The sequence below is a fragment of the Pleurodeles waltl genome, chromosome 2_2, assembly GCF_031143425.1.
Source record: "Pleurodeles waltl isolate 20211129_DDA chromosome 2_2, aPleWal1.hap1.20221129, whole genome shotgun sequence".
Lineage (NCBI taxonomy): Eukaryota > Metazoa > Chordata > Amphibia > Caudata > Salamandridae > Pleurodeles > Pleurodeles waltl.
The window spans coordinates 1,039,253,215-1,039,278,050 of NC_090439.1; positions in this window are offsets into that span (position 1 = coordinate 1,039,253,215).

Genomic DNA, 24,836 nt, shown 5'->3' on the forward strand with positions numbered 1-24,836 from the left:
ATAATAAAAAATAACAGAGCTGTACAAACACACATTTCCACAGGATTTTAAGTTGTGGAGTCTAATTGTTTTCTTTAGTTTTTGAGTTTAAATGAATAAATACATTTTTACAACAATGTTTAACATAAAAATATTTTATCAATTATTTTCCCAAGTGTAATAAACTTTTTTGTTTCTCCTTCTAACATTCCATGGGTAGGAGTTTGCCCCGGTTGCGGAGTCTGCCTATGGTGAAGTATAGTGAAAAGTAAATACGTTTATTTGACTTGGAAAACGAACATACAGATATTGTTATGATAGATTGCAATATAAGTTATTTAATGTATTTATTTTAAATGTAGGATTAATTAAAGAAGTGCTACAATACTATTACATTAATTTATGATTAATTATATATTATGTAAATATATTGAATTGAATTCTTTTTTCTCAACTTTAAATAAAAAACATCTAAAGTAAAAAGAATACAATAATTCACCATGCTTTGATAACTATTAAAAGTGACATCTAGAAATAATAAAAAATATTTTAATTATATTTAATAAAAGCTCTTGTTACATTAATTTATTATTTAAAAAATGTTATTAAAATATTTTTTTAATGTGTACCGTGTGTAGTGTTTTTAGACAGTATTATTGATATATTTATATAGTTTTAATTTATTTAAACATTATTTCTTATGGGTTTTTATTTTAAGTCCCTATCACTGTTGATTTCTATGGGACGGTTTTGCAGTACCAGTAGTTGGCCAAGTGTGGTGCAGGACCTAACTTCAACCCTGAGTTGAAGTAATTTAATACCATTTCACGTCCATTTTTGGCTATTGTAACTTCAGAAGTGCAGTTTTTGAATAGCAATAGTCTTACTCTTTTATGGGTGGGTACTTGTCCATCCCTAAACTCCTCCCTGAACCTCCTTTAACCCCTCCTCTTTAGTATTAAGTATTCCACATTTTCCAGCCACACCCTTCTCTCCCTCCCAATTTACTACTAAAACGTATACTTACATGTGTGGAGACTCCGCACTCAGGGTGGTGATATCAGAACAAAATAAAAGACAGGAGAGTTCGAAGCAGAAACCATTTTGTTGTATATTTTGTAGCACTATAAAACATGCTACAAAATTCAGATTGAGAATAGGATCCATAGTCTACAGGGTTATTGTCAAAGTCTGTGTAGCTAACTTTGATTAGTACAGCGTGACGTATACACTTTTCAGTAATGGTAATCACAGAGAGGACCTGGCTTGGCAGTTCGGGCTGGACTGTTCCCATGAGAAGCAGGGTCAAGATTGATTTGCATATGGTGCCCTGGAGGGCAAAAAAGTGATGGATTGAACCCAGATCTTTGTGACTGGGGGTGAATGTTTGCATTGTTCAGCATTCCATTCATCATCTGTTCTTTTCAACCCACTCATAGGTAACAGCATCAAGATTACCAAATATGGCAATGATACAAAACTCTACCTAAGATTCAGTTAGGTGCTGGACCAAATGTCCAGCTCCTTATAGAATCGTAACCAGCCCAAACTGAATTCCTGTTATTTGTCAAGAGCAACAAGCAAGAACTACTTCAAAGCTGGCTCAGTGACATAATTTCAGCTCATGCTTTTTTACATGGTCTGTCTTCGCATGTATGAGACCTTTTGCAAATGAGAGAAAGGGGTAAGATCTCTTCTACCATAACGTCCCTGAGGAGAGTGTCATGTGCCAGGCTTCCTCAAATCCCCTTTAATTTCTAGGTTTCGTTGAGGTACTGCTCGCTAGCTGAAAGGGTTGGGCCAACAACTTCCAGATAGTGTGGGATTGACTCAGTCACCTACACCAGCAGCCTTACCACCATGGTAAGAGTCCTACGACAAGTGTCACAATGTGCAAAAAATGGGCTGGAATACTATACTGAGTGATTGTCATTGGTTAGCAAGCATTCATTATATCACCTTTAGGGTACTTGATTGTCAGTGGTATGCCTGGAAACGTGAAACTAACATAGCTTTCCAAGCCTACTACTGCAAATATTTGTGATTTCCAAAAGGTAATACATTTACATCCATTCAAGGGGTATTTCTATGAGGAAGGACTGACAACTTTTTTGGTAAACCAGTCACTATCTCTATGTAACTACTAACTTCCTGAGAAAAAAATGAACAGGTTAAAATCTGTTAGTGAAATCAGGATGACGAGAAAAACAAACACAGACATTGCAGAGCAAGAGCCAAATGTACTAACATGATAAATTGGATTTCCTAATTGCGATTATCTCTGAATTAAAATAGCAATTCCGTGTGGGTCGCAAACCAACCTAGCTCATGAAAATGAATGAGGTAGGTTGCAATTAGCGACCTGTTATGAATTGCAGCTATGAATTGCAGCCATCACAGGGATGGTGGCCTGCTTGGGTCAACAGACCACCAGTCTGTGACTGCTTTTAAATAAAGTAATCTTTTTTTTTTAAATGCAGCCTCTTTTCCTTATATGAAAACAGGAGGTATTTCAAAAAAGACAATTAAACTTTTAAGTTTTATTTTTCAGGAGCAGGCAGTGGACCACTGTTTGCTCTTAAAAAATATTTAGCTTAACATTCTCAAATTGGAAGGGGTCCCAAGAGGTTCCCTTCGTATTAGCGATTAAGTTACAATTTTATAGTTGGTAAAAGATTAATGTTTTGTGACCGGAACTCGGTCGCAGATCATCAATACATACAATTCATATTCGATATTCCAAATACCGATTCCATATTTCATAGCAGATGCAAATTGCGATTCGATAACAAGTTACTCAATCACAAAATGCCTTTTGTACATTGAAAAAGGTTTTTGGAGCTCATTGACCTCAGACCAACCTTCCAAACCAAGAATACATTTATTTGGGGGTGTCACATCCCAAACAAAGCTACTCTCCTTGATTCTATTTATTAAATTGAAGGCTGTCTGGAAGTAATTCAGGGCAACAACATAGTTATCCTTTTATCTCCACTGACCTCAGGGCAATGGCCCAATAGAGCAAGCCTGTGAGTACCCTAGAGTGACATTTACAAAACCCCCTTGCTCCTTCTTGATTTTCATTATTTCACACAACCATGTATCAGGCCAAGATAGCACCATCTTGAAGTGTATTTTCACTGTCACATCCAATTAAGAAATCAGTCTATATTTCAATGGGTTGCTTAGCTCACCTTTTAAAAATAGGCTTAAGATTGCCCCACTCAGGGTATCAAAAAATGGTGTGCAAGTGTCACACACTGAAAAATCGAGCAACTATTTTTTACACCAATTAATATGCATTGTACCAAACCACCAAGTAAATTACTCAAAAAGTTATTTACTGGATGAGTATTATCTGAAACTCAGACATAGAAACTACCAGGGGTACAACTTGACCCGAACTTCCGGGGGATTGAGGGCTAACACTCCAGAAATGTGGTCAGACCTAATCGCATATCCATCAAATGTGCCATATTGTGTAATTTATACATATTAAACAAACCTGATATCATAACAAACATATTTTTGTAGATTTGAGACTGTTCCTAGGTTTCAATTCATTGCAAGTCCAGAAAAATGCTCCGGACCCATTGCTGACTGTAGGTCCAATTTTAGTTTACCCAATGAGATGTGGTAAAATATTCAAGGGTAACGGTGCCCTTAGGTACAGATCTCACAATATTACGCTTAGTAGCAGTGCCTCATTTCAGCAGGTAGTTGCAGGTGGAGTCCAATGGCACTCATATTCAAGGTCCCACGCATATTTTTCCTCGCCAGACTTTGTTACAGAACAAGAGAGAGAAAAACACAAAAGGGAGACAGGAGGAAGAGGGAGATGGTGAAAGTGGCACACAGTAGAATCACATCTAGACAGTCTTGGTATTCGGCTCTCACAACATTTGAAATTGCCGGATACAGGCTCTTGAGCAAGACTTTGTGCCCCAGCATTTATTATTTTACAAATTAAAGATTGCTTATTGGGTTACCACAGGTTACATTGGGGTGTGTGACTAGTAATTCACATATTTAATTCCTAAAATACTATTTCTTCTTTCAGTGTTAAATGTGTGCAATGAGTTGGTAATATTGCTGCCTGTAAATGCACTGCCACTCACCTGTGCTACACTAAATACAAATTAAATAGTTATTGTTACCATGGCACATTGAGCAGTTCCTGTATATAGCATACTGAGCAACATCCGTGCAGAAATGCATAAGGATGTTATTGCTGAGCTGGCACAAAAAAGTTGCTAAGTAGGGAGTTTTATGGGCAGAGGTGCCAGCCTCATTAGTAGAGGTCTAGCTAGTATACAGATACAAAATTATTTGTTTAGGAAGATTGGTCCAATTCTATGCAGAGATTAAAAAAATCAAAAGCAAGGGAGAGGTCAAGGATAGGTGCTCTGGTTCTGTTTAAATTATCCTGTGGGGAATTCAGTGCTGCTTTTGTGCCACAGCTATACCAGAATCTGTCTTGGTAATGGGAGAGAAGGCTACTTTCTTCAATTAATATAAATATTTGTCATGAAGCCGATCTTTCAGTCTTTTTGCCTAGAAACAATTGGTTATTAACCAAAGTGTAGAAGGAGCCTTTGTTTGAAGACCTCTTTTTTTAATAGTTCTTTTGGGAATAGGCGTTTAGCCAAGGAGCTGTTGATATTTCTGGCTGGATTGGCTGCACAACTATTAATGAGGATATTGCATATATGAGCAGGACGTGGGTCTCCCGGTGATTGTGCTGGTCTACAAGCCTTTGCAGCCTTGATGAAGTCATGTGTGGCCACAAGGCTAAAGGTGAGTAACTGTGTGTATGGTTGTTTTCATGATTTGGTTTCTAGTAAACAGCACAGCACTGCTGGAATAGTGATTGAGCAATGATTGAGCATTGGAGAGGGAAGCAGGTGGTCTCAACTTATGTGGAGGGTTGAAAGGAATGCTGGTGTGGCAGGCACACAGCATGAGCAAGTGGTGAGGCCTTCCCCCTGGAAATGTTGCTCACTAGTGCAGGCTAAAGATCTGTGTAAGAGGTGGGGTGTGATACTTCCCGCAAATTTCAGCGAGCAAAACGAGTAAACAAACTTCTTGTAGGTAATTTCAGGGAGAGTGTGCTCCCCCCTGGGAATTTATTGAAAAGTTTGGGATTAAATTTGCTAAAACACCTCGGACCCTTGAAGGGTATTCGTGAAATATTTGAGTACTTTCGCACCTGGGAAGCTGGACCTTTCCTAGGAGTAGATCCCATTTTTCAAATGTAAAAAGTCAGAAATCACTTCCCCTATATCAAAGTCAGCATTTCTTCATGGGTGAGCCCTTTATGTCAAGGAGTACATCCAATATGGCAGTGCCAGAATTTTGCCATAGATACCTCAGCCATAGTCATGAGTACCTCTAAAAATTCCCTCCGGTATACAAGGGTCAGCATTGTGCCATTGACACCCTTATACAATGAGTTCAAGATCTCTTAAGACAATAATTACTTCAAATATAAATTCTAGCATATTCCTATAGATCCACCCCCATATTCTAAACATTACGTACATCATGTCAGGGCCTTTGGCCAGGTCCGTGGCATGTGTTCTGTGTCCTTGCCGCTAGTATGGCTGGGCTAGCGGCTTTCTCAGTTAGACCGTTCGAGCCGTAACAACCAATTATGGTGTTAATAGAAGCATGTCAGGGACTGTATTGTGCCATAGGTATCACTTCCTATCCATATGCTATTAGTGCCATTGTCCATAACCTCCAGTGTGCCAGACCAGCAGCATGCTTACAAGTGTAACACACATACACTCATACACAAACACATATTTACATACACACATTCTCCTACATACTCAGTTTCACACACACTCATACTCATTCTTACAATTTCTCTTGCACTGTTTTGGACATTTGTACTGAGTCTCACTCACACACACAAACACATGCACACACGCACACATACACACATTCACACACACACATTGCCACTCACACTACCATTTGTCAATCTGATTTTATTGTGTTAGAAAAGCTTGTTCTGCTGCTTCTGCTATAAATGTCTAGCTTAATAAAAACACTATTAAAAAATAATAACATACTGCTTTGTCAATGTTTGTTACAAGTATGATGTGAATGCAAAGTGCACATCCTTAAAATAGCTATACAGGGCTTATATTTGGTTTCCTTTTTAGCTCGAGCTAGTTAAGTATTGTAAATTAACTAATTAACTTTCTAACATGTAATAACACATCATCCAGTTGATCGCATGAAATGCTTGACTTCTTCAGCAACCATGGATTTTATCCAGTAACACTTTGCATTTTGGGATTTTCACACCAAATTTACAATGCAAAAAAAGCATATCCAGGAATGAAGCATTGTAGTGAATGGAAAGCCAGGACTGGCTGAAATGTCACACAATCTTCAATCCAACACCATACCCCAAAGCTTCAGCCCTAATCTCCATCCCTATGCCTTCCCACATCCTCAGTCCACTCTCCCCTCTTGCACCAGCCCCTTTGGAGCAGATGTAACTAAGAAGGCATGTAATACTACGGAAAGAGCATGTGTTCTGTTGTTATCTTTGTAGAAATATTTGTATATTCATGAGAGTTGTGTCATTTTTACATGAGCAGCATAAGAGGTGTACTCATATAAGAGCTGGGTGATGGGGAATAGTGTGAGTGAGTGAAGTGTGAGTGGTGCAAGTGTAGGGTGAAAATGTGACGATGTGAGTGTAAGGTGAACTGCATGCATGCAATGTGAGAGGAGGGCCCATGTGAGAGTCGGGTGAGAGGAGTGTGTGCAGGGTGGTGTGAGCTGTGTAAATGCAGGGTGAGTGGTGTGTCTGTCTGTGAGTGTTGGGTGAGTGGCAAGGGGTGAAAGTGAAGAATGAGCTGTGAGAATGACTGATGAGCGCATGGTGACAGGATTTAGTGCAGGGTAAGTGATATGTCTCTTTGAGTTCCAGCAGACTATTGTGCCTGTGTGCAAGCATGGTGAAGAGAGTGCTTGTGTGAGTGCAGGCTGAGAGGTGAGTCCATGTGAGTGCAGGGGGAGAGAAGGGAGTGCAGTGTTAGTAGTGTGAATCCATGGTGAGCGATGTGCCTGTTTGTGTGGTGTGAGTGCAGGGTGAGTGGTGTGCCCATGTGAGTGAAGAGTGTGTTGTATGAGTGACAGGTGCGCCTATGTGAATGCACAGTGAGTGAAGTGCCAGTGTGAAAGCAGAGTGAGAGGAGTGACTGTATGGTGAGTGTTGTGCCCATATGAGTTGGGTATGTGTGAAAGTGCAGAATGGGAGGAATAAATGCAGGGTGAGTGATGTGCTTGTTTGAATGAGATTGCAGGGCAAGCAGTGAGTGACAGGTGAGTGAAGTGTCACATGAGTGCAGGGTGAGCCGGTGTGAGTGTGGTTGCAGGGTGAATGGCGTGAGTACATGGTGAGCAGTGTGAGTACACTGTGATTGCTATGAGTGCAGGGCAAGCGGTGTACTTGTGACTGCAGGATAAGGGGAGGGAGAAAGGCATGAATTCATGGTGAGTGGTGTGAGTGCAGTTTCATTGCTGTGAGTGCAGGGTGAGCAGTGTGAGTGCAGTGTGGTCACTGTGAATGCAGGGTGATCAGTGTGCTTTTGTGAGCACAGTATAAGAGGAGAATGAACGGTGTGAGTACAGGATAACAGCGTGAGTGCATGGCGAGTGGAATGAGTGAGGTGTGCTCACTATAAGTGCAGGGTGAGTGGTGTGCTTGTGTGAATGCAGGGTAAGAGGAGAATGAATGGTGTCAGTGCAGGATAACAGTGCAAGTTCATGGCGAGTGCTGTGGGTGCAGTGTGTGGTCGATGTGAGTGCAGGGTGAGGAGTGTGCTTGTGTGAGCACAGGGTAAGAGGAGGATGAATGGTATGAATGCAGAGTAACAGCGTGAGTATATGGAGAGCGGAGTGAGTGCAGTATGATTGCGGTGAGTGCAGGGTGAGCGGTGTGCTCATGTGACCGCAGGGTAAGTGGGGGAAGAATGGCATGAGTGCAGTGAGGGTAACAGCATGAGTGCATGGGGAGTGGCATGAGTGCGATGTTGTCGCTATGAGTGAAGGATGAGCAGTCTGCTTGTGTTGGGGCAGGGTAAGAGGAGAATGAACATGTGACTGCAGGGTAGCAGAATACGTGCATGGCGAGTGGCATGAGTGCAATGTGGTCCCTGTGAGCGCAGGGTAAGAGGAGGATGAGTGGTGTGCGTGCAAGGTAACATTGCGAGTGCATGATGTGCAGTGTGAGTGTAATCTGATCACTGTGAGTGCAGGATGGGTGTGAAAGTGAAGGATGAGCAGTGATAATGAGGAGTGAGTTGTCTGAATGCAAAATGTATTCCGAGACACTTGGAGTAAGTAACGTAGCATGTTATCAACAGTTGGGGAGTGGGACTTCAGATATAGGGGGTCATTCTAACTCTGGCGGGCGGCGGAGGCCGCCCGCCAGAGTTCCCCCTCCAGAACACCGCTCCGCGGTCCGAAGACCGCCGCGGTGATTCTGTGTTTCCCGCTGGGCTGGCGGGCGACCGCCAGGAGGCCGCCCGCCAGCCCAGCGGGAAACCCCTTCCCACGAGGAAGCCGGCTCCGAATGGAGCCGGCGGAGTGGGAAGGGTGCGACGGGTGCAGTTGCACCCATCGCGAATTTCAGTGTCTGCTAAGCAGACACTGAAATTCTTTGTGGGGCCCTCTTATGGGGGCCCCACGACACCCCATATCGCCATCCTGTTCCTGGCGGCCGAACCACCAGGAACAGGATGGTGGTATGGGGTGTCGGAATCCCCATGGCAGCGCAGCAAGCCATGGAGGATTCCTAAGGGCAGCGGAAAACCGGCGGGAGACCGCCGGTTTTCCCTTTCTGACCACGGCCAAACCGCCGCGGTCAGAATGCCCTTGAGAGCACCGCCAGCCTGTTGGCGGTGCTCTCGCGGTCGTTGACCCTGGCGGTCAATGACCGCCAGGGTCAGAATGACCCCATAGATTGCTATTCTGGCAGCAATTAGGGATGGAGGGTGGAAGACATAAATCATTTTTTAATCCTACAAAGACCATTCAGTCTTGTGATAAGGGTTGCCACCTGCCTGGATTTCTATGGCACCAATGATATTTTAATGTCCCAGGCAGTACAAAAATAAGCAAAATCACATTAAGCCAGTATTTTTAGCCTTTACCTGTACATTTTTCAAACAGCGATTCTAAATAGAAAGTACTTTTAAATGTGTTCAAGAGCTGCATTAATGATCCCTGACTACTAATTAAAGTAAACCGAAAAATCATGTCATAAATGAATACATACAATTTTGTTTACAGCCCTATTCGGTTTCATGACCAGGCCTTTGCAGACTCTTTAAACAACAAATCGAGAGTATTTTTCTCTTGGAAAGTTTGTAGCCCTACTTGTGATATGTCTTTTCATGAAATGTATTTAGCCACTCTGCCAGTAAAAGGTAAAATACAAATGTAAGGAATAGGCAGAGTGGGGACCGAGAGGTTACTGGAATAAGTGAAAAATAAAAAGGAAACAAAGCCTCCTTAAACAAGGGTATTTTAAAGACCAGTGAAATACTCGGGTGAGGCTGTGATAAGACTCCAGACACTGCCCAGCCGAGCCAACAACAGCTCAAGAACTGTGTGCCCTGGAAGCTGCACCCGGGAAGACAATCAATGGATGGATGCCCACTCTGACCTGGCAGTTGGTCTGTACAAAGGCCACTATGACTAGGTGTCCAGCAGCAACTGGTGCCAGTTGCCATCTGCTGCACACCTGTCTTGGTCCTCAGAGCATTACAGGGGCTTTGCAAAGCCATTGGAGTCTCATTTGGTTCAAAGGCATATCCTGCCAGACACCAGATCATTCCTCCAGTTTCAGGGCACACCCCAGGCCAAGGGTCCAGTGACACTTTCTCCATCCTGAATGGGTTTTGACTCATTATCCTGAAGTAAGGCTGGGTGCCTGCTGAAACCACAGTGGCTGCTCATATCAGTATTATTATACCTGACCAGCACAGGCCACACAAGGGAGAGTGCAAGACTTGCACGTCCTGGGGATTTGAAGGAAACATACAGCCTGTCAAAGTAGGCTCAGGACAAGCTACCATGTTAATTTAGTCCTTACTCAAATTTAACTTGAGCCAGGGGTAGCACTCACCAAGCCTCTAATGTCTCCTCAGGTGCAGTCCGGGGAAGGGAAAAGCATAAATACACACCCATTGGTCCAGAATCAGGTAGTGTAGGTGACATTGTCATAAAAGTCTGCAGAGAGAAGTATAGTAGCCATAAGCTTCTATCCCTTCACCCTTCTGGATTGTCTGGACAAACCTTTCTGTCTTCCATAGGCCATGAGGGCATATTTGACCATGCTTCCCAGGACTGTAAGATCTCCAGAGGTGACCTTGTGAGGAGTCACCTTGCTGTGCTGTGCTGCACTGCATGACAGGGAAAGAGCAGTAATGCACCCTATTTAAGGCAATACAGTGCATTCCTGCCCTTTCCCTTGTGCTGGCACCCTTTTGGCAGCCTAGCACCAACGCAGGCACCTTGCACCATGGTGCAAGAGTTCCTGCTGTGCATGCAAGTTTGTTTTGTGCAGGAAGGAACCCTATCCTGCACAAAAACAATCCTGAGGCATATTCCTCTTTCTATGTGTGCTGCAGAAAGAGGCAGTAATGAGGAGAAATATATATATTTCTCCTTGTTACACCTCACCTGAGAAGGTGTATCTTTTTGGTGCATTCCTAAGTCTGGTAAATCTAGGAATGCTTAGAAGACCATGAAAGTTGTGTGGGAACACCCATGCAATGCCTATGGAATGCCTTCCCAGGTCAGAGTAAGGCAACACAGCAATTTGCATTGCGTTGCCTTACTCCAGCTTTATGGAGACACTCTGCGCTGCGCAAAATCATATGTAAGAGCGATGTGAACCAGTTCATAAATAGGCCACCTAATATCAATCCAGGCTAAGATACTGCTCTGTGCCAGAGAGACTGGACTGAAGGACATTCCATAATTTTACCACCGAGTTTGAGAGACCCTGTGGGCTGAAGGGGAAGGCTCTGTGCCCCCTCTGAGAGCACTCCAAGCACTGGTGCTGAAGATAGGACACCCTGGGCCTCTGCCGATTCCCACCCCTTTGCCTACTCCTGGATAGGACGTGGGACCCTTCTCCCCCCTACTACACTGGGCCCTTTCTGGGTTACTGCAACCCTCTCCCTCACTCTAATAGGGAAAACCTGAGCCATCCTCCTCGGGATCACTCCCCAATGCCATCCCAGACACTCTGGCACTCTCCAATAGGTCTGCCTCCAGTGCAAGCTCTCTGGGGTCAGAGAACTTACACTCCACCAGGTGTTGGCGTAGCTCTGGAAAACTGACTGAACATATGCTCTGCAGCAATTAAATTGTACAGTCCCTAACATGTGTTAACCATACAACCCTTCACCCAAACTTCCAGTGCCTTAAAGATTTACCCCACATCACTCCCATCTGGTGAGACAGTATCTGACTGCCCTTCAAACTCAACCTACCCTTCATACTCCCTAACCAGGGCTTTCTACGTGGGGATACACCTCTCCCTGTCACTCCCTTCTTGAGCCAGTAGAGGGTCCCTCCCACCGCCAGGAATATGACTCCCTGTGCCAGTTCCCCCATCCACCTCACGGACGCTTCGCACCACTGGAGTTACCCCATATGTCTGAGCGCACTGCTTAGAAACCAGGGGGGAGATTTAAGGAAAGTGACACTGCACTGCACCTAGTGCAGAGCCACTTTCCTTGCTCCCCTTTGCACCCCCCTACTGCCACCATGTGTTTGCCATATTTAAAATACGGCGCACCATGGCGCAGGGTAGGAGGCAATAGTGTCATTTTTTTACGCTATTGATGTACTCAGCAGAAGTAGCTCCAAAATTTTGAGCTACTCCTGCAGAGTACATAGGGGCCCATTATAAATAATGGTGTGCTCCCTTTTAATGCCTCCTCTGAGCATTTACATTTTGTCCTTGTACTTGTCAATATCTATCCATTGTAAAAGGGGTACATTGGACTAGAAGAACAAAGTTAAATCTACTGTACCAGCACCACTGTACAAGACTTGAAAGAACATTATGGATTCAGGTTGAAAGCGGACTGTGAATGCGATCTTTCACACCATTAAAGTGTCAACAGCATCAGTCCTGGTGTTGTGAACCCTAGTGAACCCTAACCCCTGCTGTTCAATTCTAGCTTTGACAGGGATGGAGCTGTGTTACATAAGATGCCAAAGTTGCAAGACCCATCCCCAAGGCTGTTAGAAATGGGGTCTCTAGTTGGAAGAGGTATGCACCCTGTCCAAGTGGGGACCGGAATCCTAGTCAGGGTATGTCACAACTCAACCCTAATTATCCTGTGCTCACCCTCTGCTAGCTTGGCACAGAGAAGACATGCTTAACTTAGAAGGCAATGTGTAAAGTATTTGTGCAATAACTCATACAGTAACACAGTAAAAACACACCAAAAATACACCACACAGATTTAGAAAAATAGATAATATTTATATGAATAAAATAGGCTCAAAACAACAAAAATCCAATATTCACAAGTTCAGATATCACTTTTTAAAGGTTTAAAAGAGTCTCAATCCTTAGGAATCAGTTGTTGTATCTTTGTAACACACAGTACCTAAGATAGAAAAATAATGACGCACAGGGACTGCAGAGGAGGAGATGCTTTGAAAAATAAGGCACTGTGTTGGATTTTCTGGCACAGCACAGACAATGCATTGTTTCTTTCCACGCTGCAAGGTGATTCGTCGATTTCCAGGAGTGATGCGGGTATATTTTGACACCCAGGGATGATGCGTTGAAAATTCTGGATGCGCTCGTAGAAAGGAGCAGGTGCTGTGTCAATCTAGTAGGCGTTGTGGTGATTTTTCAGCTGTGAGGCAGGTGCTGTGTCAGATTTCCAGCTGTGAGTCCGGCGCTGTGTCGTTCTGGTCGGTGGTGTGGCAATTTTCCAACCTCGATGCAGCTGCTGTGTCAATTTCTAAAGGCGATGCATCAGATTTCCGAAGCACAAGGATTTTCTGAAGGGGTGAAATCTTTGTTGGCCCTGAGACTTCATAAACAGGAGGCGAGCTCAATCCAAGCCCTTGGAGAGCACTTTTGGAGGAAGGCAGAGTCCCTCTAGCAGAGTCAGGAGCACCAGGCAGCAGGGCAACAAGCACGAAATCAACCCTTCAGCAAAGTAGTCCAGATGAGTCCTTTAGGCTGCCAGGCAGTCACTCTGACAGAGTCCAGGTGTAGGTCCAGAAGTACCTGACTTGGTATAGTCAGAGACCCAGTTCATATACCCAAATTGCCTTTGAAGTGGGGGATACTTCAAAGAGTGGTTTTGAAGTGCACAGGTTCCCATTTCAGCCCAGTCCTGTCTGCCAGGATCTCTCTGGGGGGTTATCAGTCTTTTTTGTGAGGGCAGGTCACTGGCCTTTGAAGTGTAAGAGAGAGCTCCTCCACTCTTCCTGCTCAGGGAGACCCATGCCGATGAAGGCAGATGTGACTGAGTGGCCTGTGTTTATGGTTGTCTGGGTGGAATGCACATGGGAGCTGTCAACCAGCACAACCCAGACGTGGATTGGAGACAGGGCTGTAAGGCACAGATGGTACTAAGTGCAGAGAAATGCCCACTTTCTAAAATAGTGATATTAAATCCAGCTTCACCAATTAGCAAGATTTTCTATTACCATTCTGGCAATACTAAACAGGGTTCCTCCTTCCAGATCAGAGTCAATCACTTAAAAGTATATGAGGGCAGTTCTAATGCTAGTGTATGAGAGGAGCAGGTCTCACAGTAGTGGAAAACAAATTGGTGAGTTTTTCATTACCAAGAAATGTAAATCGCCTAAGTACATGTCCTGCCTTTCACTTGCATAGCACCCTGCCCTATGGATTACCTAGGGCCTACCTTAGGGGTGATTTATATGTAGAAAAAAGGGAGTTTAAGGCTTGGCAAGTAGTTTTAAACGCCAAGTCAGATTGGCAGTGAAACTGCATACACAGGCCTTCCTCTGGCAAGCCTGAGATATGGTTAAGGGTCTACTTATGTGGGTGGTACAATCAGTGTTGCAGGACCACTAGTAACATTTAATTTACAGGCCCTGGGCACAGTTCACTTTAATAGGGACTAACAGGTAGATTCAATATGGGTGGGGACCAAAGTTACCATGTTTAGGGGAGAGAGCAAATTTATTTTAGCACAGGTCAGCAGTTGTAAAGTGTGTAGAGTCCTAAAATCAGCAGAAACAGGGTCAGAAAAAGGGGGGGAGGCAGGCAAGAAGTTGGGGGATGACTACTCTAAGGCCGTCTAACATGTAGGCCAATCAAGTCTTCCTGGATTGCGAGAATAACATGCAATATGCAACTTCAGTACCCACCACGGAAGTCCGACACTGATACCATTGCCATATCCATGCAATCTCATCCCTGTGAGCCTGACCCAATCAGAACTAAATGATTAACTGGCTGTTGCTGTAAAAACCTACACGGCCAGCGCACTCTGTGGGTACCAACTCTGGGTCCTGGAGCTCATTGTTACCTGTCCTTGTGCCGTACCTGCCACTTACAGCAACCTCAGCATCTTGGACGTGACATCAAGTGTTTAGCTATGAACAAAGTAAAAGGATGATTGGCGGAAGTCTTTATTAATGTCAGACACCGGTAGTACTATGGGAATAAAAGTACCGGAGACCCGACTTGCTGCATAGAAACTCACAGATAAGGCCCGCCAAGGCTGAAACCTGTCTGGATTTGCTTATGTTGCCTTTCAGAGGGGACATGGCCTATCATTTCAGACTTGACTGTTTTTATTGGCAAGGGACCAAAGCTGAAGTGAATAATGTTTACCCAGTGGGCAAAAACATTTTTGCTAATCAATCTCAATCAGTCACCTCGCGCATTGCAACCCATTTTTAGGTCAAGCGGAAGCGCTTTCATCTGTTGTAATCTATATGTGGACTTTTAACCACGTGAACCGCCGCCCATCACTATCACTTGTTCATGGGTTTGCCTTTCAAAAATCCTTTGTTAGCATTGGTAAATGCTTTATGTTTGTCCCACCGTGGGGTGGTTTTGTTACCGCCTTGGACACCGACCCTGTGACATGGATAACTTTTCTCCATACATTTGACTGCAAGCAAACTTCTTTTTCCTTTTGTGTATCTCCTTCGTGCACATGGCGGCCGTGGCACCTTGAATGAGCTCGTTTAAAATTCACATCACACGTTTTCACTTTGATCAACGTTTTACTGTTAACATTGTGTGTAGTCATTTAGAGCACTTTATCTTATATTCGCTGACGACTACCTTTTGTATTTCCCAAGACACCAAGACTGACTGCATGAATTCATGAATTTTGAATCTAATACACCCATCTCATTTCCTTCCATGGAACTGGGAAAGACAGCGTCAAACTCATTAACTCTCGCCAAGCATCCTAGACTGTGACACATACAAAGATGTTGATGACGTCATAGGGAAAGAAGAAGCAGTGGTAGAGTGCTGATTTGTGGCTAGGATTAATTGGAGCATTCTACCCATTGTTGACGCACATTGACATCAAAGCAATACAACTCAGAAACTCAGGCATATTCTTCTTCCCAAAAGCCACGAAGATGGTGAATCTGTTGTCAACAGTCAGATGTACTTACTCATAGACTTGCATATTGGTGTGCAGGGAGGAATCCTGTACAGAGAAACCTAAACAACTGCCAACAGCAATTCCTACCCCAAGAGTACCCTGGGATGATGGTGAAGTAATTACTTGTGACAATGAGCATCTGGGTTACAACAGAACCTCCACCCTGGTCTAAAGAAGGTGCTTCTTACTCTTCAGTGCTCAAGCAGTGTGCATGGCAGGTGCCTAGCTAGAAAGTTACAACTGAATAATTGTAGTGGATGTGCTTCATCTTCAGATCATTCAAGGATTTGTTCTATATGGACTCTTGCTTACCTCTGACAGCAGACACATTGAGACCATCCGTAACATCACAGACAACATAGGAGGTGCGTTCGGCGGAAGCTCCAGTCATGCACTGTGTCTAACCTGTCAGCCGGAGCGGCTGCCGCGTCGGCAAGAATGGCGCTTGTCTGAGCTTGCGGTGAAAGCTCTCCTAGTACACAAACAGCATAGCTGCCAAGGTTTCAGATTGCTATGTGTGACATTTTCATGTAATTATGAGTGACATTTCAATGACCATGAGTGGCACTATATCGCGAGCAAAATGAAGCAATGAAGATGAGGGAAACATATAATTATCAGAAATTATACCCATTTGAGCATTAAGAAAATCTAAGGAGATCTTACAACTTGTGCATAGCACCAATATTTCAAAAAGACTTAGCTCAGTAACTATTCTATAAATATGATCATTAAAGAGTTAAATAATAAGTTGTACTTTAAGGCACTCACCCTCATTTCATTGATCTTCTGTGAGTGCTCTATGCAGGACTCACCTGTCCATGATCAGTGAATCAGCATCTCTGCAGTGCTAGGCTGAGTGAAGCCATAGAGTAGGTCTTTGGCCCGTGTTTTGGCAGAGGGGTGGGGGTAGTGAGCTCACAGTGACAGCGCTGCTGTAGAATGATTTGCTGTTAGTGGCAGCCCGCAGTCTCACGGAGGGTTGGTGCTGACTGAAGCTTGATGTCACTTTATTGCCTAGGTTTGGTCTGCAAGTTTGAAATGTCTCGGGTGAGGGGGTGCTGGGGCCCAGCATTGAGGGGAGAGCACACTATGCGATATAGTGCCCTGACCCTGCTGAAGCCAAAAACCATCCTGCACAGCACCCTCATTACAGAGCTCCTCCACTAGCACACACAGACTTTGTTGTGGCACCAGCTTATTTTGAACGATGGGCACATGCAGAGAGCATGAAGATGTTAAAGCTTGCAGCCAGCTCAGTCTGCGGCCAGCCAGGGCCACTAATAGCATCCTTAGCTATGAGCTGGCCGGCCAGGCTACCTAGCAGTACAGACAGAGTGTCAGCCACAAGCCGACCCGGCTGGGGTTGCAGGATAATTCTATGTTGGTCGCTCTGCCCGTGACAGAATGAATCCGGACCAGAGGTGGCCACCCCTCCTGGGCCTGCCGTCCGCTCCGGTCAGACGAGAATTCATTCAGCCTGACCGGCTGCAGTCCATAACCTCCTTGAACAAACACCACCAGGCCAAACAAAACCAACGCAGACAATAGCCACAAGCGCAGACACTCTCTGGCGGCTTGTCATGATTGGATGCTCACTCTGATTTCAGTTTTGCGCAGGCGTGTGTTGGCTGGGCCGGCCCAGTGGTTGGGTATGTCACTAACTTTTTGATATATATTGTAACGGAGTAATTCCCCCGCTGCTGCTGTGAGCACACCTAGATCCATCCCCTTGCCTTTAGTGTGCTGGGAGGAGGCAGAGCACAGCACATTCAGCCCAGCACTGCTCAGTTCTGTGCTTATAGTGCTTCCCTTAACAGCTGGAGGTGACGCTATAAATGCGTGATTTTCCTTTTCAGTGAGGTGATGTGTAGCACCACACTGAAATGCGTTAGAATCACGCCTGATGCATGGTAGGATGACCAGATTTCCCGGATTTCCCCGGACAGTCCAAGTGTCCGACGCTTCTCTTAATTTTAAACAAATGTCCTGGTTTTTGGGACAAAGGTCAGATTATTAAATAAATGTCCCGGTTTTTGGGGCAAAGGTCAGATCATGTAGGGAAGCATAAGCAAAGTATGAAATAGTTAAAGTAATTTATCTGTTACTGTCAGGCAACACAGTCCCCTGTCTGCTCCCAGCAGAAAGACAGAGTGGAGAGCAGAGAGAGGTGAGTGGAGGCGGGTTGGGGGGTGCAGGGTGGGAGGTCAAGCCATAGATAATTTTATATATGTAGTCCTGTAAATGAGTGTGTGTGTATATATATATATATATATATGTGTTTGTGGGCGCGTGCGCGCACACACACACGTGTGTATAGGCACACATTCACAAAGCTACACAAAAAACTGGACAGGCCAGATATAAAAGTGAGTAATGTATTTAGTCCTTTTTTTTATGTCTGACCTGTCCCGATTTTTGCTCCTAAAAATCTGATCACCCTAATGATACATGGCAGGGCTGAAACAGTAGTCGAAGTGGGCGGGATCGGAGAGGCACAATGTGCCATTTTTAATTTATGAAAAACCATTCCCCTACTTCTTATCAAAAGACAACCACCCCAGTACAGTAAACTCTGATTGTGCAAATGCTTCAGCTTAAGTTTCATTCAGGGAGTCTTCTGGGATATGAGACTGAGGGAGGGGCAGGTAGCTTACCGGTTAACAGGTCTTCTTGCCAGGGTGCCTCCTTGCAGCAAGAAATGCAAAGGCGCACAACTAGTTAATCTGCAAATGCAAAGGTGGCTTGGGAGCAGGTACTCGTTCAATTGATCGAATCACATGAAGCTTTGTGATGACAAAGATTTATTCTTTTTGACTTGTAGTGCAAGGGAGTTACCAGCTGAGCTGTGCAGTGAGTGCTAACCATTACCTACAGTCTGGGTATTACTAAAATCTATATTTTGGAAGCACATTTTTATCTCATACCTTTTTGCACATTTGGTAGCAGTCTCTCTTATACTGCCTGTAATGCAAGTTTGACATAGTGACTTACATTTTCTCAATGCTTCCTGTCACAGGATGGGCCCTTGTAGCACTAACCACACACACGCCACAATTCTCCTTTGCACCAAGCAAGATTTTATTCCTTGGCTTTCTGGTTACATAAAAAACCTCTCAGTGCATTAACTAATAGGGGTTTCATAATACACACAAGTGCACTTTCCACTGATTAACTTAACTTTTTTATTGATTTTTTCATTTAATCCATGAGTTATTATATATGCAGCTACCTGAAGTTTTTTTAGCAACACCTTTAACCCTGCCCCGACACTCATTGACCCTGCCCCCATTGGATGCAGCATCACAGTTCCCATACTTTTTTTTAATGTACTTCGACTGCTACTGAGAAATAAATGTCGAGTGGCGAAGGGAGGTGCGAGGTGGCAGGGAGCCTACAGCTGGGGGGGTGAGTGGTGACGGAGGGAAAGAAACGTCAAGGAGTACGGGGGAAGGTATCTTTTATTTGGCCCTAAAACACTGGCTGCTGCTAGCGCACAAGAAATAAAAAACAATACTCAACGTGGGCTGCACAAGAACCCCTGGAGGTTCCTGAGCATCCCCAGGTCTGTGCAACAATGAACAGCTGTGCAATATATTTAACTCAGCTTCTTGATAGTAGATTCTGCGGCACCAGTAACAAATGCATTCATAAGGGCAACATCAGCACCAGAGGTGGATATTCAGATGGGGGGACTGCTTCAGCAGATCTTAGATGAGTTGCGAGAAATGCGAACTGCACATGGCAAATCACATTCTGAAATACAGGCTCAGCTATGCGATATTAATGCTAACATACTGCAGATTAATTCTAGGCTGATCATTGCGAAACAACAAATCCCCGATCTGAAAGACCCTCACAGAAGTGCTGAGTCTATTGCAGTGAAGGCCTAATTGAACTTTTGAAGATTCAGACTAAACTAGATGAGATGGAAAATAGTTCCCAACGTTCAAATTTGCATTTTGGAGGGATCCAAGAAGGACAAGAGGTGGTGCAGGACCGTATTAAATTTATAGCAGATTTGGTTCAGAAATATGTCCACCGAGGTGATCAAGCTAAGATGTAGGATTTCACAATCATGCACACTCATCATGTCCCCTCTTCTCAGTCATTAAACTTTAAATACTTTTTTGGTACATTTTGGCAATTTTCGTATAAAACTTCTCTCTGAGTCTATAAAATCAAAAGGCTTTCAGATAGGGGACAAGTACCATTTCAACATCTGCTTGTATATGTCTGTGGCAGCAGCCCGGTGCAGACATGAGTTTAAGACCATGATAGATCACTTCAAGAAACAGAGTATGCAAGCAGCTTTGGTGCAGCAGCCCAAACTGAAAGTACTGGTTAAAGGTCAATTCCAAGTGCTAGGCTCAGTGGAAAAAACTAATGAACTGTTACAGGGACAATTTTGTAAAGAAGAGAGTTAAATAAAAAAAGAGATTATAGTTTTGATCATTTGTGTACTACTAAGGTTTCTGTTCTAGGAAAATTTGGATCCATCCTCAATCATGAACTGTTAAAGAGGAGGCTAACCCAGGGTGTCGTAAAGACTCTTGTTATAACAACAAGACTGCTAAATTTGGGCGGCAACACAACCAGACTCAGAAAAAATGAGTCTGATCCTGTGATGTGTGGCAGTTGTTGGCCTAACCCTTCCGGCCAGCCACCAGCACCTCACCAGTGCCCGAGAGTAAATGGTGATTTATGGCAGTCCTTAGCATGCCAACTGCATTTCTCAGGGAAATCGTGGTGGAATAGAACTTACCCCTTTGTCTCATTCACATATGTCTCACACATACAAAGGCAAACAGAAGCAGGGCTAGGTTAAATACGTTTTATTGAATCAACTGCATTCTATATAAAAAGGCATGTATAACGATTATAAGGATGAGAAAACATAATAAAAGCAAGGTAGTGACAAGAAAATTAAAACATAGGAAAAGTCCCACCATACCGTCACAACAATGGTTCTAAAATCCCTACCTGCACTACTAAGGTTCTCTACAAGAGCATGGGAGTGAAAACCCTTATCTGCCCATCAGGCTCCCTGGGAGAACCCCACCCCCCATACTTGTGATTGTAGGTAAAGAAGAGGTCTGTTGGTCTACTGCGAATATTCCCACATGGAGGGAGAGACTGCATCAGGTCTAAGCAGAAACTCCAAAGTCGACATGCATTGTACAATGGCAAATAGTTGGAATTCCCCTCTATTGTGTAGTGGCTTTGAGGTGTTTTATACAAAAAATTGGGTGTTCTAATACAACTGCCCTGACGTGACAAGACATATATTTCTGTGTATAAGAGTTGGGGACATGATGAATGCTTTGTACTGGCAATAAGTCATAACGCATCATGTACAACCTTGAATAAAGCAGAGAATGAAAATGCCATGCAGATAAAATAATAACAGAAGTCTGTGTAAAAGGACAAGCTGATAAAATAATAAAAAACATCTCCAATAAAAGAAGGCTTCTCCTAAAATAATAGAAAAATAAAAATGCATGCCTTGGAGAGAAAGGGCACTAGCTGCAGGCCTAGGCTAAAATAACATGCCTGTGTAATAGCTAGAGTAACCTCATGACAAGGGAGATGAATCTTTGAGTTCCATTCCAGGGCACTCGACAAAGGGGAGGAGAAGAGGGGTGGGGGCTAGGTGACCCTGGTTGGACAGTCCGTGTTGGGTTAGACTTTTGAGGGTAATTCGCTTTAGGGGAGGGAAAGAGGGGATGGGGAGGGTAAGAGGGGTGGAGGGAGAGTTGGGGTGTGTGTGCACAGAAAACTAAAAAAAGTGATGGCAGCCTTTTTAATAGATTGCAGCAGATAATAGAAGGAGAAAACTTAACACACAATGCCCCTCATTACGGCTTTGGCGGTCTTTTAATAATACCTCCAAAGCAGGGGGCGCCAGAAGACCGCAGTGCTGGCGGTCTTCTGAGCAGCATATTAAGAGTACTGCTGGATTTCTGGCACATTTTGGGTGGAAATCCAGCAGTAGTTGTGCTGGCGGTTGGAGGGGCTGTGGCGGTTCCACCACTGGCCCACCAGTATGACTACACCAGCCGTATTATGTACAATAATATGGCCTGGCGGTGTCCTGGGGGCAGGGTGCTGCCGGCGGTGGAAGCACTCCTACCCGTTCCCTGCCAGACGACCTCCTCCCCGGACCAGGTAAGTTCATTATACAACAGGGGAGTGGGTGGGAGGGTGGTAGTGTTGTGTGTGAGTGTGTGGTGTCTGCGTGTGTGCATGAATGTGTGTATGCATGGTTGTATGCGTGTCTGAATCTTGAAGTGAATGCGTGTAGGAATGTTGAAGTGAATGCGTGTATGCATGTGTGTGAGTGAGTGCATATATGTAATTGTAGGTGAATGAGTGTATGCGTGGTGCATGTGGCAATAATAAGGATGCAGTAATGTTTCAATAGTTTTTATTTAACACAATGCAGTAAATTGTATTGGCTCCAATGATTAAAATAAGGAACAGTACAAGTTAGAATTGTAAAGACGAGGGTCATGATTATGAAGACCCCCACCATCTTGTATTAACATAGAAAGACATAAAGTGTATCATATGTCCGTGTACCCTATCATAATAGGCCTAACCTTCTACCTAGAGGAGAGCTGGGTATGTTAAACCTAATCTGACAATGCCATGTCCCTGAAAGGAGCCCCCAACCCTGGTTACCTTGAATGAGGTCTCGAGCTCAGACTTCGGAAGAACATGGGTCAGCGTCAAGGCGACGTGCAGCATCGATAGCAGCGATTGTATCTGGTCGGAATCCCTCTGATTATCTGTCTAAAGTGTGATGTATTTATACAGATCTACTTGGACCCCTGACGTAGGTTGTTCCAAGACAATAGATAACGCTGCATGCTTGGGACGGTAATTTCTAATGTGGGCACCTACAATTTCTTTGTCTTTGTTGTATGAGTTGACGCCTTTAGCGCAGTGACACTGATAACCTAACTCTAAACAAAAGGGCCTAACTATAAACAAGGCAGCCATCTTAGAAGAATTAATTCAACAAATGGTCTAAGACAGAGCCAGCTAAGTAGGTTAAAAGTCACTAGGTGATGGGGGCACCAGTCTGCAAGCCAAAGGCTAAGCTAACTCCTGTTATCCCATTAAAACAAACTAGGATTCACTACATCTGTGTGCTTGTTCAAGTATGCGGGGTGAGGGGCGCTGTTTTTTTAGCGGGGTTGGAGGTATTGTGCTTGCTTGGGGGCACCGTGCTAGAAGGGGTGTGGCGGGCGCTGTGTATGGAGGGGGTGGGCGTATCGTGCTAGCTTGGGATGGTGGAGGGCACTGTATTAGAAGGGTGGTGGGGGTGCTGTTCTGGTGGCGGTGGTTCTGTTTGCGTGTTCATGTATGCGGGGTGAGGGGTTCTGGTATGGAGGGGGTTGGGGGTATTATGCTTGCTTGGGAGGGGTGGGGGAGTCGTCTGCCAGTGACAGGGAAGAAATTCTCTGTCACCGTTAGCCTTTTCGTGGAGGTGCTACCGCTGCGGAAACCCTGGTGGAAAGGTAGCTCCTAATACCACTGGCTGTCTTCTGAGGACTGCCGGGTTGGAGATGATCATCTCCAGCCCGGCAGTTCCGACCACCATGGTGGTATAAGTGGAGATGTGGTGGGTTGGCAGAATGTGGCAGTCTTCACCACCAGCCTGTGTGCGAAGGGACCAAAAGTTACCTCTTGCAATGTCAATGGTTTTAATAATCAGGTAAAGTCAAGTGTGATGCTTGCCTGGTTCAAATCTCTTGGGGCAAATATAATTTTACTCCAAGAGACTCACTCAAAGAATAAGCACCCCTTGCGAATTCCAGGGTTTGTGCAGCACACTTTTTTGCTTCTGCTAATTCAGCTATCAAGGGGTAGCTATTTTTTTATAGGAAGGGGTCTGCAAGGTGAAATACTCAAGATGCACAGAGATCCTAGTACTAGATGGATTTGGGTGAAAAAAAAAATTGTCAAGTTGGTCTATATCTTATTAAGTTTTTAAGTAACTATTGAGGACTCACCACAGACCCTTGAATGTTTGTCTAATTTTGCTAAAGAAGAACCGGGCTTTCTGATTATTGGGGGAGATTGTAATATTTTGCCAAACACCATTTTGGATGCTTCTAGGTCTAATAAGCTTCACAATAAGCCTAAGTTGATCAAGCTCTTGCGCACGTTTATGCACAACTTTGCTCTGGTAGATTCTTGGTGGAGCAATGATCCCCAGGAGAGATCACATACTTGCCACTCTCAAAGATTGAACTCATATTCAAGTATCTTTTTTTTCCTTGCATCCCACTCCCTTTAAAGGACTTAGTCAGAGATATTATCTAATAAATTTTTGGACCATTCTGCAAAGTCTCTGAATCTTCTCTTGACAGGTTATCACTATGAGAACCCAATTTAATAAATATTTCCTAGCCAGTTATCAATGGGTGACCCAAATGCGCCAAGCACTGACACAGCTTCTGACTTTGCAGTTGCGGGTCCACAAGGACTTTTTTAGAGGAGAAGATTTAGCATTCCAGGCAGAAGTAAGCAAGTGTGAGAAATGTAAGGTCCAGTCTTTTTAGGTAGCACTGAACCAGGCAATAATATTGCATCTAGGGTCTCTTTCAAAGGAAACCAATTGCATGGTGGCCGAAGCTAAGCATAACCTTCAGGATTATTTTTTCTCAGACACAAATCAATAATGCAAAAAAGATACAAAGAAAATGGACAGATAGGTAGATACCTGGCATGGTCGGCTTAGCCCACAACTAATTCTAATATGATTAAACAGATTCAGGATCCAGATTTAAATGGTCTTGTGACCCAGCCACAGGATATACTTAAAGCCTTTCTTAAGCACTATTAAAGGCTTTTATTCTGACAATCAGAATGTGATAATTGAAATGGTTGAAAGGCGGCTCGAAAGGCCTAACATCCCTTTGATATCAGTCGATCAGGAAGAAGATGACTGAGGTAGTTCAGGCTGTTAACACTTGCCCTATTAAAAAAGCCTGTGGTGCTGATGGAATTCCATTGGAAGTGTACAAGCTATTTTTATCACTATTAAAGGGATTCCTGGCTAGACTGTTTAATACAATTTTACAAGGGACCAAAGTCCCTGACTTCTTCACAGAGTCGATGATGGTTAGCTTTTCACAGAAAGGTGAACCAGAAAGCTATATAAATTCCTAC